General features: G+C 41.6%; 2 protein-coding genes across 8 annotated transcripts in view; one reads left to right on the forward strand and one right to left on the reverse strand.

Moving 5' to 3' along the window:
• LOC136448945 (peptidyl-prolyl cis-trans isomerase-like) overlaps positions 1–7,367 on the reverse strand; it is a 306,630-nt gene extending 299,263 nt beyond the window's left edge. Inside the window, exon 1 of the mRNA XM_066448697.1 lies at positions 7,362–7,367. The gene's annotated coding sequence lies outside the window, so the exon portion shown is untranslated. The remainder of the gene's footprint in view (positions 1–7,361) is intronic.
• LOC136448940 (titin homolog) overlaps positions 1–15,032 on the forward strand; it is a 51,524-nt gene that overhangs the window by 10,025 nt on the left and 26,467 nt on the right. Inside the window, exon 1 of one of the 7 annotated variants that reach the window (XM_066448685.1) lies at positions 2,920–3,117. The exons of 5 other annotated variants lie outside the window; for them this stretch is intronic. The gene's annotated coding sequence lies outside the window, so the exon portion shown is untranslated. Of the gene's footprint in view, positions 1–2,919; positions 3,118–5,798; positions 5,886–15,032 lie in introns of those variants that run through there. One more of the 7 variants, XM_066448686.1, reaches the window with a different exon arrangement.

Below are 15,032 nucleotides of genomic sequence, written 5' to 3' on the forward strand. Positions count from 1 at the left end.
AGGCCAGCCCTCCAGCTTCTATATATTGACTGTCAAGGACAGGCCTATTAGATAAGAAATACCACACAAGTTCATTTGTGGGTTTCAGAGAATGCACACACATGCAGCTGTTAAGCCTCATAAATCTCAGTATGTATTTGTTTACTGCTTAGAGTTATTTTACTTTGAGATAGGCAAAGGGAAATCAAAGGCCACGAATGTATATTTAGAAACAATCCGGGTTGATGTAATATTTTCTTTCTTCCAACTTGGCAGTTGGTATAGCAGAGATGTAGATCAAAGGTCCTGGAGAGTATACTGAAGGTCAGGATAGCTTTGGTACATCCTGCAGACACAGTATGTGTGGTCCTGAACAGAAAATCACTATTAAAGCTTTATCTTCGTTGTTTGACCTTGAGAAAATGTCCATGAATTAAGTCCGGAAACAGTTGCTTTACTGATTTCATCCAATGTAGAATTCGGTAGTCTAGTGACTGAGATGATGTCCTGGTGCTCCATAAGACTGAAGTCGTAATGCTCGGAATCCCAGTCATTCTGACCACCAAGGGAATGCCACCCTTGTCTTTGGATTGAGATATCAGAAACAGTTAAAGCCTTGATTTCCCTTGTATATGTGATAAGTGATATCAGTTATGAATGTTATTTCTATAATAATCAATTTAGTCTAGGGAAAAATGTATTAGATGACCAATGTAGGGGAAACCATCATCGCTGGCAGGCTGTTACATGGGGCATGATGTAAATGTCATTCAGTTTGAAGTTTAATGACATTCAGTGGACTGAATCTGCCAAGATGTCGGACCCTTTGAAAGTTTATATATTGAAAGCAATCAATGTCAACCTGCTGGGTATTTTTTGTCAAAGAGCCAAAACTTTGAAAGAGGAAGCTGTGGTATGACTGTGATAATACCACATGTATATGTTTTTGCTTTGATATTCCATTCATAAATACAGCTCGTTCATTTGCAAGTTATTGTCACAAGGAAAAAGTTGGTCAGATAGGAGATACATGTAGATAGTATTGGAAATACAGTATAGATGTTCGTCAAATTTTTTATAGCGGTAATATCAAGTATTCATTCCATAGTTAAACCCAATTCCATCGCAACATATTTTCAATTGTTAAAACTTTTTCTGAAGCCTGCTAGTGAATTTTTAAGATATTTTTTTCCAATCTTCTGAAAAAAATGTTCCTGGGCCATTCCATATGATATGCATGATATAGGCTAACAAGATTTTGCAGTGTGTCTTCCCATAAATCCAGATGAAGTCAGTAGCTTCCATGTTGGAGCCTTGAAGTCAGGTAACAGCCCATTAAATCTCTGCAATGCAGTGTAGGTATGGAACCAACAGACCATGCAAGGCCAGGGTTAAGGCCATCTGTGCCATGGATTAAATGCCAAAGGTCAATGTTGTCACGCAGTAGCCCATCCTTCAACTCCAAGGAAAGACAAAGGAACAGTCTAGATTTGTGTCATGGATTAAATGCCAAAGGTCAAGGTTGTCACTGTAGGAGCTCATCCTTCAACTCCTAGGAAAGACAAAGGAACAGTCTAGATTTTCCGGAGCTTGGGTTTGAGCTTATCAAAGGGGAAGTTCTATTGTAGAATGTGGCTCTCCTTTCCCTTCCCTTTTCCAAGGCTGTGGACTAAGTATTAGGTCAATGTTAAAGTCTCAAAGCTACTTTGTCTGAGGCCGACCCATCAGACAAGGCTAATCCAGCCTAAGTGGCAGGATATGAGAAACAGATTGATTCAAACTCCAAAACAAATAAGTCTGACATCCTGTGTCAAATAGATTCAAGGTCAAGAACCTAACCTTGGGGACACAGTGAAAGGACTAGTACTAACAGAACTGTACCCTGGGAGTGGGAAGAAGACTGTTTTTTTTTTTGTAGGTTTTTTTTTACAAATCAATCAGATATAGCAGCTAATCTAACATTAGAAAACCTCTTAACTCATAGAATGATAGTAACAGGTAGTCACACATAAGTTTCTTGAATTATAATAATTATAGTCTCAGTGTTGGAAAGAGTTAGTACACTGAAAAGATGCTACGTCCCTCAGAGTCAGAGGGGCTATGTTTGAGTAGAGCCTTGGGCTGCTGCGGGGCATGGACATGTGAAAGAACCCACCACACAAGTTGTTGATAAGAGTAAAGGTCCGCTCTGGTGTGTGCTAGCCTGGTATCCAAGTCTACTATAGCTAGCTGCCAAGTCTTTTCCATCCTGCAACAGAGGCCGAAAGAGGCACGGCAGCTCTAGGTTTGGATACCAGGCTAGGTGAGTGCTGGCCAAAACATTGGCTATATTACAGGCAAAAAGGCTTATCTCCAGCCAAATGGTATGGTGTCATTTATTTTATTTCCCCTTGGCATTTAGACAAGAACCCAGATGGTACCACTTGAACTTACACACGATAGTTGTGCCAAAGAAAATGAGGATGTGTGGTAAATCTAAACAACCACTTACTTTTGTATCAACTATGGTATGTGACATCAGACATGATTTGGCAGTTAGTCACCCAGTCACAAGTTCATTGGTACAATGTTTTCTTTTGTTAACTGTACCGGATGTTATTTTCAATATCCTATTAAGATATGCCAATCTATTTTCCAGTCTGTGGAAGTCCTCATTTTGTGGAATAAATGGCAGCATTGATGGTAAAAGAAAAGCAGATCTTGAACTAATGGACTATGATAGCAGAGGTCAGGAATCTGACCTACAGGATATTAGGACATTACAAAGATACCCTGTGCATGACAGTACTGTCCTCCTCTGCTGTTGTACAAGTGCTTGGTGGATTTTACACTGCCCAAGGCACACGTCCGCACATGGCTTCTCATGGTTGAATGCCAATTTATTTTTGCCTTCAGCCTTGAAATAGAACAGTCAGCCTTGTAGCGTCACACTTGTAGCTGGGATGGGCTGTTTGTTACACCAGCATCAAGTGAATGGTCTGAACAAGAAAATATTTTGATTTTTCTGGCAGATAACTAAACTGTTTTTTGGCAGTCTTGTCCATTCAAAAGAATGGTATACATGTACTAAAAAATATCTGTGTATGAAGTCAGGAGAAAAAGAGAATTATTTCATTCTTCATGCAGTTGCTGTCGAATGTAAGTATACATTATTGTTTTACCCTGTCGTGCCTTCCCCAAATTGTAGGTTAAGTCTTGATTGCTATTTTGAACACAACTGATGCTATATAACAGGTTCAAAGCTTGATAACGAGATAGAGAATTTCTGTAGCTTTAGAAACAGTTGTCGGAATGGTGTGGAAAGAAAATGATATGACCTATCCAGACATTTCCGGTATGGAAAAACCTTGTAACTGTTATTTGTTGTGTCTGGAAAAGCAAATTATGGGTGGGGCTGCTGTGGCTACAGTTCTTTAGCTCTTTTGGTCTACAGCTAGTCATTCTATTTATAATTTGGCTTGGGAAAGCCTCTGTAACTGCCCGCCATGAAATACTTCCTGATACAGTAACATGTCTGGATTTATGGAGCAGTGGCTGGTTTGTATGTGCAGGAGAGAGAAATAACTTTATCAGAATAGACACTGCTGTGGGGCAGGGACAGCTAATGACAGACGTGAACAGTTGTCACAACTCTGGTGGTGTCTCTGCTTTCATAAGGGTCTGCATGATCTTTTTGGTAAGGCGTAGGCAGCCTATTTTGATTTCCTATTTTGATTTCCCGTAACGTTTTGAAAGCCGTATTATTCTTGTAATTCATAGCAAGGCGACCAAATTTTGCGTAATTGCCTTACCGGTACTTGATTTTAGCATGATACATAGGGGGTTCTTCTGGATTCGGCGTAAAGCGTCGGAACCCCCATGCAGATCCTCTTTGATGGGAAGGGTTGTCAGGTTGGTTACTTTGCTGGGACATGGGCCGAACCAATTGGATTGATTGTCCTTTGGTTCTGATAGATGTATCAGCCATGAAAGAGAAAATAAATAGATATACATTGTACACTATCACAACTGCTATTAGTTATGTTTCAGGATTGGTGAGGCAATCTATGAAAGTATTTAGTAATTCAGAATAACGGTAAGCCAAATGAAATATTTTTATTGTGTGATTTCCATCACACAATCCTGTACTCATGATAGTGTAATGTCGGTAATGGCTTTTGTAGAAATGCAGAGTAATGTCAAATGCAAACACATTATTGTTGAAGGAAAGAAGAAAAAATAGCAACTAGAAATCGAGATGCAAGTGGATTTTGTATCAAAAATATCTGAATCTGGTAAACTGTTTTAAATAGAAAAAGCAACATAAACTCCTGTAAAAACATGCACGGCCAAAGACAACAAACAAGGGAATGCTGCATTTGATGATTGCTAAGCCCTTGTCTGGACATGAAAATGCTGAAGTAAGGATTGTGAGCACTTTCGTGTTTACATTTACAAGAAAAGTGGGCCACCAGACGTTTCTTTTCCTTTTCTGACAGCTAATTTTGGCCATTGCTGTGAGCAGGGTCCCAGCCATTATGGGAATTGCGGCCTGTTTTGTTGAACAACAATTGAGTTGACTCAGCCCTCCTGGGTGGTCTTTTGCTCATTATGTTTACTATGAATACAGAGTCAAACCCATAATTAACAACAATAACAAGTAATGAAAGCATTGGTAGATATCTATTACAACAACCATGGTCAGTGTGCATGGCAGAGTCAATGCAGAGTTATCAATGAGGCAACCTTAATATTAATGTGCATCCAATTTGACCTCTGCATAGAGTTACAATTGTGTTTTGCTTCTAGCGAAATGTACCTTTCTACATGTAAATGTCTGGTGTAGCACTAGCAGCTAAACCCAGCTCTTACAGTTTAGTTGTATATTTGCATGTTTTTAACCTGTTGAAGGTTGATAGTTTGTATAAAACTGCAAGTTACCGCACCTGTCACCTGAGCTTCTTACCTTACTCCAGTCTTGTTTCGTTAATTAAGCATAAATCCTAGGGTCATGGGTTTTACTAGAAGGTAGTCTCAGTATAACTCAATAATGACGTACAGTAGCCCTACTTATCATCTGTGGTGGAAAGATATTCTACTCATATCTATTTTTCCAAGAAGGTTAACGGAAGGAGGAGCTTAGCTTTTAGTAGAGTGAGCATATGCAGTTGTCTCCCAATGTGCCAGGTTGACATCTTGTTCCATTTCCACTTCTGGTTTGAAAACAAATCCTTAAAAGTTTAAAGATCCTCTTGTCCCTCTCCCACACACATTCTTTCCTGCTCCCCAGTACCAGCATGCTGGGGTCATCGGGAGGTCAACCATTCAACCTCCATTCTTGTTGGTTTATTTAGGGGAGTTAATCTGGAGGAACCTGGGAAACCTAATGCAGCATCTGGACATTACCTGAAATCAAAACAACATGGAGGCACAACTGATGGGTCAGGGGGCCCAGACCTGCCTCCTACATCATCGGTACTTTACACCATACAAAGTAACAAAGGTCTTCCTTCTACTCCAGAAGCTTGCCTGGCCCACCTGTTCCTAAGTACATCCTGTAGCTGTTAATCAGCCTCATACGTCAAGTTCAAGGCAATACTACTCAGACATATCTGGTACTGATGTAGGTCTGGGTTGGTTATCGCAGGTCTGTAGATTGAAGGCTGAGCTGTCCCTGCACAAAGCTGGAGGCATAGTTTCCCTTCAGCCTGCTTGCATCTTGTCAGGGGAAAGATAAGCTATCATTGATCAGAAGATTTTCCACCTGTACCCTTCCTTCATTGGGAGAGAGCCAGTGACAACTGCGCATGCTGTAACCAAGGAGTTTATCGGGAACATGTTTGTTAGCTGGACTGTCCTGGATTGTATCCAGTCATTATTGCCCTGAGGAAGGTAGCAGAAGGACTACAGTACAAAAGTTTTGGCAGGTAAATCCCTTTGGTTGAACTGTATTTTCTACATGTATTATACAGGTAAATCCTTTTGGTTGAACTGTGTTATCTTTTATACAGGTAAATCGTTTTGGGTGAACTGTATTATCTATCCTCTTATGTTACTGGCATCACACTCGACTGGTGTTGACTGTATGTTTTTGTTCTTTTTTGTGCTATGCAGCCTGGGTGTCATCCGAGATTACTACCGGGCGCCTGCGTTCGCTACCCTATTTTTGTAGGGTAGCGAGTGTGGTAGCCCCAGTAGTAATACATGTACATGTAGGATGGCACCAAAGCTACATGTATGTGCTATGGGGAACAGAATATGTTAAATCGGATAGTGAGTTGAGTGAGTGAGTGAGTGAGTGAGTGAGTGAGTGAGTGAGTGAGTGAGTGAGTGAGTGAGTGAGTATAATTCTGTCCTTTTAATCTATGTTCAACTTTCTTTTAATTTGATAAGATTTTCGTATTTCTTAATCTTAAATGCCAATTTGGCATTGCATTCGGAAGCATTTGTACTAGTCATGCCATCACCATTCCTCCTTACCAGCTTTATTTACAGTCAAGTCAGGTCAACAGTACTTACGTTTTACAACCTCGCCATGAAGGAGATCAAAGTCAGAGTACAACCAACAGTCTTATGTGTACAAAATCTAGGAACAGTTTGTATGACGGTGTTATTCAGGACTAGTAGGACTGAAGCCCTGAGGTCAGAATTGTTGACACCACGCTTGAGTTTACTCTTCAGTTTCTTTTATGGTTATTGCTGTAATAAACCTAGATAAGATATACAGAATCAGAAGGTTAGGCTTATTAGCTATCAGGCTTATGTGTTTTACATCGCAAGGCAAGTCAAAGATGCCTTTTATGAGAAAGCGTTCTTTTTCAATATCCGTCTGGGTGCCAGCTTGACTGTGTTTTTACTGTCTTTGTCCAACCACCAAGGTAATAACCAGCCTGGTAATAACAATAATTCTTAGTAACAGTTGCAGACAGGTGGCCTCTTGCTGTGAGTAGAATACAGGCGAAGTTTCTTTTGCCAGGTAGGAATTCTGCTTTCAAGTTTGGGCCGCACTTCAAGACACCATCATTTCTGGTCCATGTGGGTTGTCCAGAGACCTGTAGCAGGACATTGCTGGATGTGAAAGGGTGGAGGGCAGAATTGGAAGTGTAGGAGAAAAGCAGCAGAAAGTTGTGAGGAGTGGATTATCAATATTGACTTGTCCCACTAATGTTGGAAGTCTTCCACCTTTCCTTTAGGCTCTCTTTACATTATACTTTTGCCGTCAGCGCCACTGGCGTCAGCGCCACTGGCGACAGCGGGAACCCCGTGTAAAGACAATTCCCGTCGACGTAGTCCCGCTGTCAACAAATTTTCTCCCGTCAGCTTCGAAGCCGTCGCCCGTCAGCACAGCGGGAGTCCCCGTCAACTTCAAACTCCGTCTAAAGAGAATACGTCGGGCTCGCGTCAGCGGGAGTCAGGGTTTCGGCGATTAGCATAAAGCACGCGTTGATTAGCATACTGTAAGTCTACTTAGATCCCCGTTATATATAGAGAGAGAGAGATTCGCGGGATCCGCGGCGACTTTTGTGCCGTGCATTCATTTCCCCGCGGATATATTTATCGTACTTGTGCCCCCCTCCCCACATTACGAGTGATGAGCATGGAATATCTACACATAAACAGGGCTTTGCATTGTAGTTTAATACGGGCGGGGAGACGCCGTCTACCGTTGTACAATCATACAATTTTGTTTCTTGCTTTTGTTATGCTTACGCCCGATACTTTCTACAAGATGGCGAAATGCAAGCACCGCAGGTGTCTGTCAGATTTCCGGGCGGTGTGTCTAGAGACGTCGCGACAGCGGCCTCCCGACAGCGGGAAATTTCGCCGCTGACGCGAAAAACGTAATGTAAACTGCGCCTTAGCCTACCCTTCTTACGACTTCGCCTGCTACCACTCCTACCTCATTTCAGTAGACTGAAACCTTCTGCCCAGCCTTGAGGATCCCTTGGGGGATTTTGCTCTTTCTCTGTCTTTTCAAGGACTTTGACTCTGTAAGATTGCTAACCTTGTCCCCAAACCTGTCCATCCTGCCTGGTTAGAGGACTGTCCTGGTATAGAGGACTGTCATGTTTGAAGTTGTCAAGCTTTAAGCAAATATTTGTATAGAAACACCCTGGTTTTTCCAACATGTCCCTTACTTTAATCCACATAAATCATTCCACATGCCTCAGATGCCTGCTGTCCTGAGCTGGGTCTTGATCCATCCCCAGCGATCCATCCCACTGTCAGGTCAGATTTGTAGTGAAGTAGCCTGCATCAGTCCACTATTTAAAAGTGGTATCTGTTGTTGTAGTAGTAGGTTATGGCAAGGAGGTTTTATGGAGAAAACCTCCTTGGTTATGGCTACTCAAGAATTTTGTTATTTCAAATAAGGATGACTTAGTTGTCATGTGACTCATGTCCTTTACTTCTAGAGGTAAAAAACCTAATTGGACACTGGTGGCCTGACTGTAGTACTAGTAGACTGACGCTATATTTGTTTTGTCATTTCACATTTCAAGTTGCATTTTTTTCCATGAGAGTACAGTGGAGTAGAGCAGGATGCTGGTAACTCACACAAGTAACTTTATACATGTCTTAGCTATGGCCCATTGAGTATCAGATGTTTTCCTGATGACCCTGCTGTATGGTACATGTACTCTCCAAGCAGAGATCTATGGCTGTTTTTTTACGTTTTTGAGGTGTTCGTTTTTGTTGGGCTTTCTGACAAACGAAAAGAAAACCTGAAAAAAATTCCTAAAAAGACATCAAAACGTGGACTAACTTCTGCTTGGAGGGTTATGCCAAGGTCACATTTCCAAACCGGGGCCTGGCCGGGCTGTTTGCGTGAACGAAAAATGAAAGTGTTATCAAGAAATATACACATGTCATGCTCATGACAATTTTTTTCTTACATTTTGTGTGTTTTGTTATCTTTTATATCACTTTTCATTTCTGTAAACTGCCTATAGCTGGGACCCTAGCATAACTGTATGGCACAGGGTGGAATTCTCTTCCTGAGATGCTGTGGTCAGTGCAAACGTTGCCCTTATCAGCTGCACACAGGGTTGTGAGGGGGTTGTGAGGCTGATGGGAAGTGATAGGTGCTGGCCCCACAGCAACATAAGGCCCACAGATGGCTGGGGGGAGGTCAGGGGTCACGTACCTGGGTCCTTTAGCACCAATTTAGTCTGGAGATGTATGTTGGCTGTAAGCAGGCGGGAGCAAACTTTAATGGCAGAGGGGTCAGAGAAGGCCACATTCCAACCTCCAGGTATGGTCCTTTGTCCTATATGCACATTTATGCCATTGCTAATTATAACACTTGACCTACATAGTAATCCCTTTCCCTCAATCTTCCCTGTTAGTAGTCTTAGTATCCCTAATACTGCAAGAGAGAGGTAAACTTCGGAGTAAGATAGCTGGACGTGTTGCACGCAGAAGGAACAAAGGCTGAATTTGACCCAGATAGAAAGTTTATGGTTTCCTGTTGGCTGTATTCCATGAATTAAGGGGTATACATTCAACTTACAAAATTTGAGTTCCTCAACACATACTGAGTTTTTTCAGTGGAAGTGCGTAACTTGGGTAACATAGTAGTAGTATGGCTGTTGTAGGTAAGCAGTATCCGCTATTTAATTTAGAGATCTTGGTATGGCTGGGCAGTGAGTATCAGTTTTAGCCCGTCTCTTCCTTGCATTGTTGCAATGCAAAAAGGTGAGATCTTATTACTTATTACCACTTACGCATGTATGAAATTGTTCTTATCTCTCTACCCGCCTCCCCCCCCCCAATTTTCCATACTGCTGGCATGGAGTATCCCTTGGCAACCCACCCGCTTAGCTCTCCTGTTTGTAGCTGTTGAACTTGAAGTGATCAAGTCGACTGTTGCATAGAAGTAGGGAGCTCAAACTTTAACCCTGATAGCAGACATGTTTGCTGACTTCCCCGTGGTCTTGACCCTCAGTACGACCTTGTGTATCCCTGTGATAATAAAATGCAGATAGGGACACCAACATGGAGGCCAGCTTCCCTGTGATGTATGAGTTTTTGAGCCAGTTGAAAGTGAAGCCAGCCATCTGTAACAACACAGCCTGCTGGGAGTAGCCAGCAGCCTGGTCTCATTCCTGTGTTAGGCTGTTCCATTGGAATCAAAGTTGAAATATGCAACTTTATGACTAAAAATCTAGAAAGAAAAAAAATTGATGGAGTCTTTTTATTTTCTGTTGAAAGCACACGTGTTCGTTATGCAGCAAAAAAATATTCACCCAAAACTAACCGTGACAACGATATCTATCGCATTTCAAACTGCAGGTACCCACTATCGGCACAGGGCCACTGTTGTACTGCAAGCGCCGACCGCAGCACTCATAGAAAAATGCGTCACGCTCATATCCTATCGCTCGAATGACGAAACTTTCCTACCTAATCCTGACAGTTATAAACAAGCTTTCATCTCAAATTCTTCTTATATCAGGTCGGGCCAATAAAGGGCAATTTATGATCTACCTAAACACACGCCTCTTATGCCCGGTTATTGTTTTTGGACGGATTCTTTTGGAGTATACACGCGGACTAACACAGGAATGAGACCTTAATCCCAGACTCCTTCCTCTGGACAGGTATTTACATGGATTAATCTTAAAGTTTGTTTCTAAGAAATGACAGACTTAAGACAAAGTAAGGCTTCTTTTCACTGACGAGTTACTTTGTACTCCAGATGGAATCTGTTGGCCTTATAGCTAAACATGGTCTGGTGATATGCAGTATGGGTTTCTTCAATTATAACATGTAGATCTGGTAGAAGTGTGAAACAAACTCCTGTGGTCTAAGTATATGTCTGATAATCGCTAGTTGAAAACTGTCCAAAAATTCTACCATTTAAACAAAGATTATCACTTGTGTCAAAGACTGGTATTGGAATCGAGCGTCACTATGATTATCTTATCATGTGCAGGTGTTGAGTACCAGAAGTGGCTTGTAAAGTAGTGCAGGTTTTCCTTCTGAAGTACCTCACGACCTGTCAATGGTTTATGGTGACATCTTTGCTACTTGTTGTCTTGCTACACTTCTTGATTTATTTATCTATAAACCTTTTGGGTAGTCCCTTCAGTTGCAATAACCAACTCCCTTATACCTAGGCCAGGTATACACTAATGTATTTACGGCTGTCTCTACCAGACTAAAACTACGCTCAGAGAGAATATTTGCCTGGGTAGTTTAATTTGGCCACCATAGGGTTTCATCGGCCGATACAGGAGGGGGAATTGTTAACCTTCCTGCATGCTTCTCTCCTAACTAATTAGTCTTCTTTTTGCCAAATTCTATGATTCATACCCCCTGTAGGAAGGCCTGGTGGAGGCTACTTATTTTAACTTACAATTTACAAATCACGTAAGTGACCCGTACCGTTAGGTATCATATGTACAGTAAGCAAGGATTGGAACTCAAAACTAACTTAGGATCCTTTCACAGTCATTTGTCACTACAACTCTGTGTATACCACAGTATACACCAGAAGCATGCACCTTCTTGTTTCAGGTACTTTGAAGTCCCACATGCCAAACAACATTGCCTGGTCCTTCTCAACACAGCTGGGAGGAAAGTGCAACTGTCAGCTGTGGGTTGTAGTAATTGGACCCATGAAGCATGTGCATTGTTTCAGACAGGCCTATTACACCCCCCTATTCTCCTGACACTAGTGTTGTTTCTCTTACCTGACAGATTCATGTGACTTCCCACATCATACAATATATAACAGCATTAACTCAATTTCACAGACAAGATTTCATTATTGAATTGGGTCATCCAGCCCTACTGGTGCCATACGACTGAAAGCCTAACAAATTCTTCATACATCTTTTAAAACATTTTACACAATTTTGATGCAGTCGATGCAAACTGTTTAGATTGAGCTGTATGGATATAAAACTTTTTTCATCAGGCTTTCTTGAGGATGCGATGGTCTTGACAATCATTCATATACCAGCGCCCAAACTAAGCACCATATGAGTTATGACACCAGAATGACCAGATGATATGTCCAGGTATGTCAATAAGAACACCTTTTGCGCATGGAAAAAGCAGTTGACTGGAATACAGATTAGACAGAAATCACACATGGCCTATATTTAGAACCAAAAAGATGTGTAAAAGCTGGATTCAAACTGAGGATTATTCCATTACGATTCGTGCGAGCCCAAATACGTGCACGTCTGACCAAAGGTACAGTTTCTGTCTGAGGTAATTATTGATCCAGTGTTCAAAATAAATGGCCTCAAGGCTCAACAGAATGCTTTGAACACTATAACTTTGAGGTGCCTAAAAACAACCGAAACCCTGCAGTTGAAAAAAGACAGGTGTGGCACAAGAAGTACTGCACAGGTAACTAAGAACAAAGAACATTCTTCCTACTAGTGTGTACCAAAACTCAACCATTGTAATGAATTGTCCCAGCCCTCAGTGGGTCTCTAGCATGTCGCCTCAGTGGATGGTAAGAGACCTGACAAGCACCCTGGTGAAACAGGGTCTGCAAGGTCAGTGTTTATGGAACTTCAATCAGGGACCAACTTGGTTTCCTCCCTGTTGCCATGGCAACTCCTCATTATCGTGAATTTATGGCTCCACATTGAGACACTCTGGGCCTGTTTATCACTTGTAGGTAGTTTCCAAATGTCTTCAAGATGACCTAACCTGAGACACCCTGTGATGCTCAGGGTGGTACTCTCCCAATCCCAGTTGTAAATCTGGTGTCTGGAGGCTGCAGCATTTGTCAGTCTACATTTGTCAAGTTGGGCTCAAGGTAGCAGAATACAGTTTTTGGCCTATGGGGATTTTTATAGTTAAGGGCCACAAGGTGACTGGCTTCGACGGGGTAAACATTATAGTGCGGTGCACTTGAGATGTACGAAAAACAATATGTTTTCAAGAGTTTAGGGTACAACCTACAAATAACTAAAAAAAACTAAAATTCTGTAGGCGTATCGGCTCCTCACGCCCACTTTGAAACAGCGCTCTGCGAGAGGTCACTGAACTGCAGCCGGCTGACCCCGTGAGGCGGCTCAACATGGCGCTTTTATACACAAAGCGGAAAAGGTCCACTATCCAAATCCTACAGTCTAAAAGCCGACATATTTCTACACCACACAGCACAGTGTACACATGGATGCTTCTCACATGCAGCTTACTACCCAGTCTTCAAGAGTTTGGGCCACACTACATTTTGTACCCGTGTCGTAGAGAGAAAATGCTGTGTTCTGCGACCTCAAAAGCCAAATACTGTAGTATTTACTTCCATGTAAAATGGAGGTCATATAATGTTAGCTTTGGGTTCCATTTGTTTGTGTGTGTGTAGGTATGTGTTTCCGCAACAATAACTTAAGAACCCCTGGTTTGTGTTGATATTTGGTATGTGGGTAACGTTAGGTGTTGTGGACACAAAGGTCACAGTCGAGTTTGGGCCTCCTTGCATCTAATCTTGGTACTGCAGCAGAACATCCATTTTTTGTATCTTTTGTCCTGAACATGCTTTGGTATTGCATTGAACTCACTCACCAGTAGGGAATCATTTTTGTAGCATAATATTCAAGCTCAAGTAAATCTATGCCCCAAGTGCTGATTATGGAGGGACAGCAACTGGGTTGTGACAGCACAGATTACCTTGTTAAGATTCATGCAAAACAAAGGTGGCCCAGCTTAAGTTCATTGACTCCTGGTGAAACAGTAGCCTGGAATCCAGACCTATTATAGCTCCCGAGTCTCTCTCCGCAAATAGTATTTGCGGAGAGAGACTCGGGAGCTATAATAGGTCTGGATTCCAGGCTAGTGAAACAGTACCAGACTACCAGTGTGATTGGAAAGTTTCATTAGCAGAAACTGAGGGCTTTAGGAGTTAGAGGAATTTGGGGGGAAGGCGCTGCCTTTTGTTATACATGCTGGCTGATGTTGTTATACAATCATTGACACTAAGGTAGTTACTGATGATATTGTACTGTTGAAGTCATGAATTATTCAAATGTTATCGGTGATATAAATCTTTCATTGAGAACTGTGAGTCACTCTTAAGCTCTGTATAACAGTATGATGTGATGATAGTGCATGTATACAGTTATGTTGTAAAAAAAGCACTGCTTGAACTTGAATTTCCTTGCTGTTATCCTCCTTACAATTTCCTGGTTGGTCCCTTGCCTGCATCCAGTGGCTGTGGATCAGCAGGAAGTGTGAGTAGCCTAATGATTAGTTCAGGTAGTTGTGAACCAGGTAAATGATAAGGATTCCTTGTACAGGCTTTCACCTTGTATTTATTTGAAGGACAGGAAAAAGTGCACTGCACACTGTCGCAGTTCTCTGAGGATTGGCAAAATGAGGAATAGTACATCTACCGGGGTACCTTGTTTTATCAAAAGTTTCACAGATTTCTTCTATAACCTTTCATAGACACAAGTTTGGCCTAATGACTTCCATTACAGAACATGTATATGTATCTAGCTGGTGTAAGATTACTAAGAAGTTAGGATGACTTTCTTCCTTGAATACCGTATGTTTGGCCTTTCTGGAGCCTTTCAGGGTAGAATCATTGGAATATATTATTTAATCAAAAAGTATATAACCTCTATAGAACAGAGGTTATCATGTTTGATAAACCGTTCCAAAGAATTCCTTCACAGAGTTTGCAGGAGGTAGGACTTGATAGAATTCTCCAAGAAAGGTCGCTTTGGTGCTAATTTTCCTCAGGAGTCAGTCTGAACAAAACCTCTATAGTTGCCCAGTGGCATGAAAGGGTGCAGAAAATAGTAGCACATTGTTTGGACTGAAAGGTTGTTGTGCTGTCCTCCCATGTGGTGGGTGGGGGGGCTTTGTCAATCCGTTCTGCTTGTTCTGTCTCTTCAACTTGACTGTCTGTTTGGGGACCAACCATTTATGCCTTTTTAGGGAGCATATAATGTAAATAGAGCTGTAGATAGGATTTTGAAAGTTTTGAAATCCACAGAATTGAAGATATGTTTTCAAAGCTTTTTTTTTTCAAACAAGATAGGAGAGCAATTTTAGACCAGATTTAATACTTAACAGTTTACTGTAAGACTATAACAATGTCC

This window comes from Branchiostoma lanceolatum, chromosome 14 (genome assembly GCF_035083965.1).
Source record: "Branchiostoma lanceolatum isolate klBraLanc5 chromosome 14, klBraLanc5.hap2, whole genome shotgun sequence".
Lineage (NCBI taxonomy): Eukaryota > Metazoa > Chordata > Leptocardii > Amphioxiformes > Branchiostomatidae > Branchiostoma > Branchiostoma lanceolatum.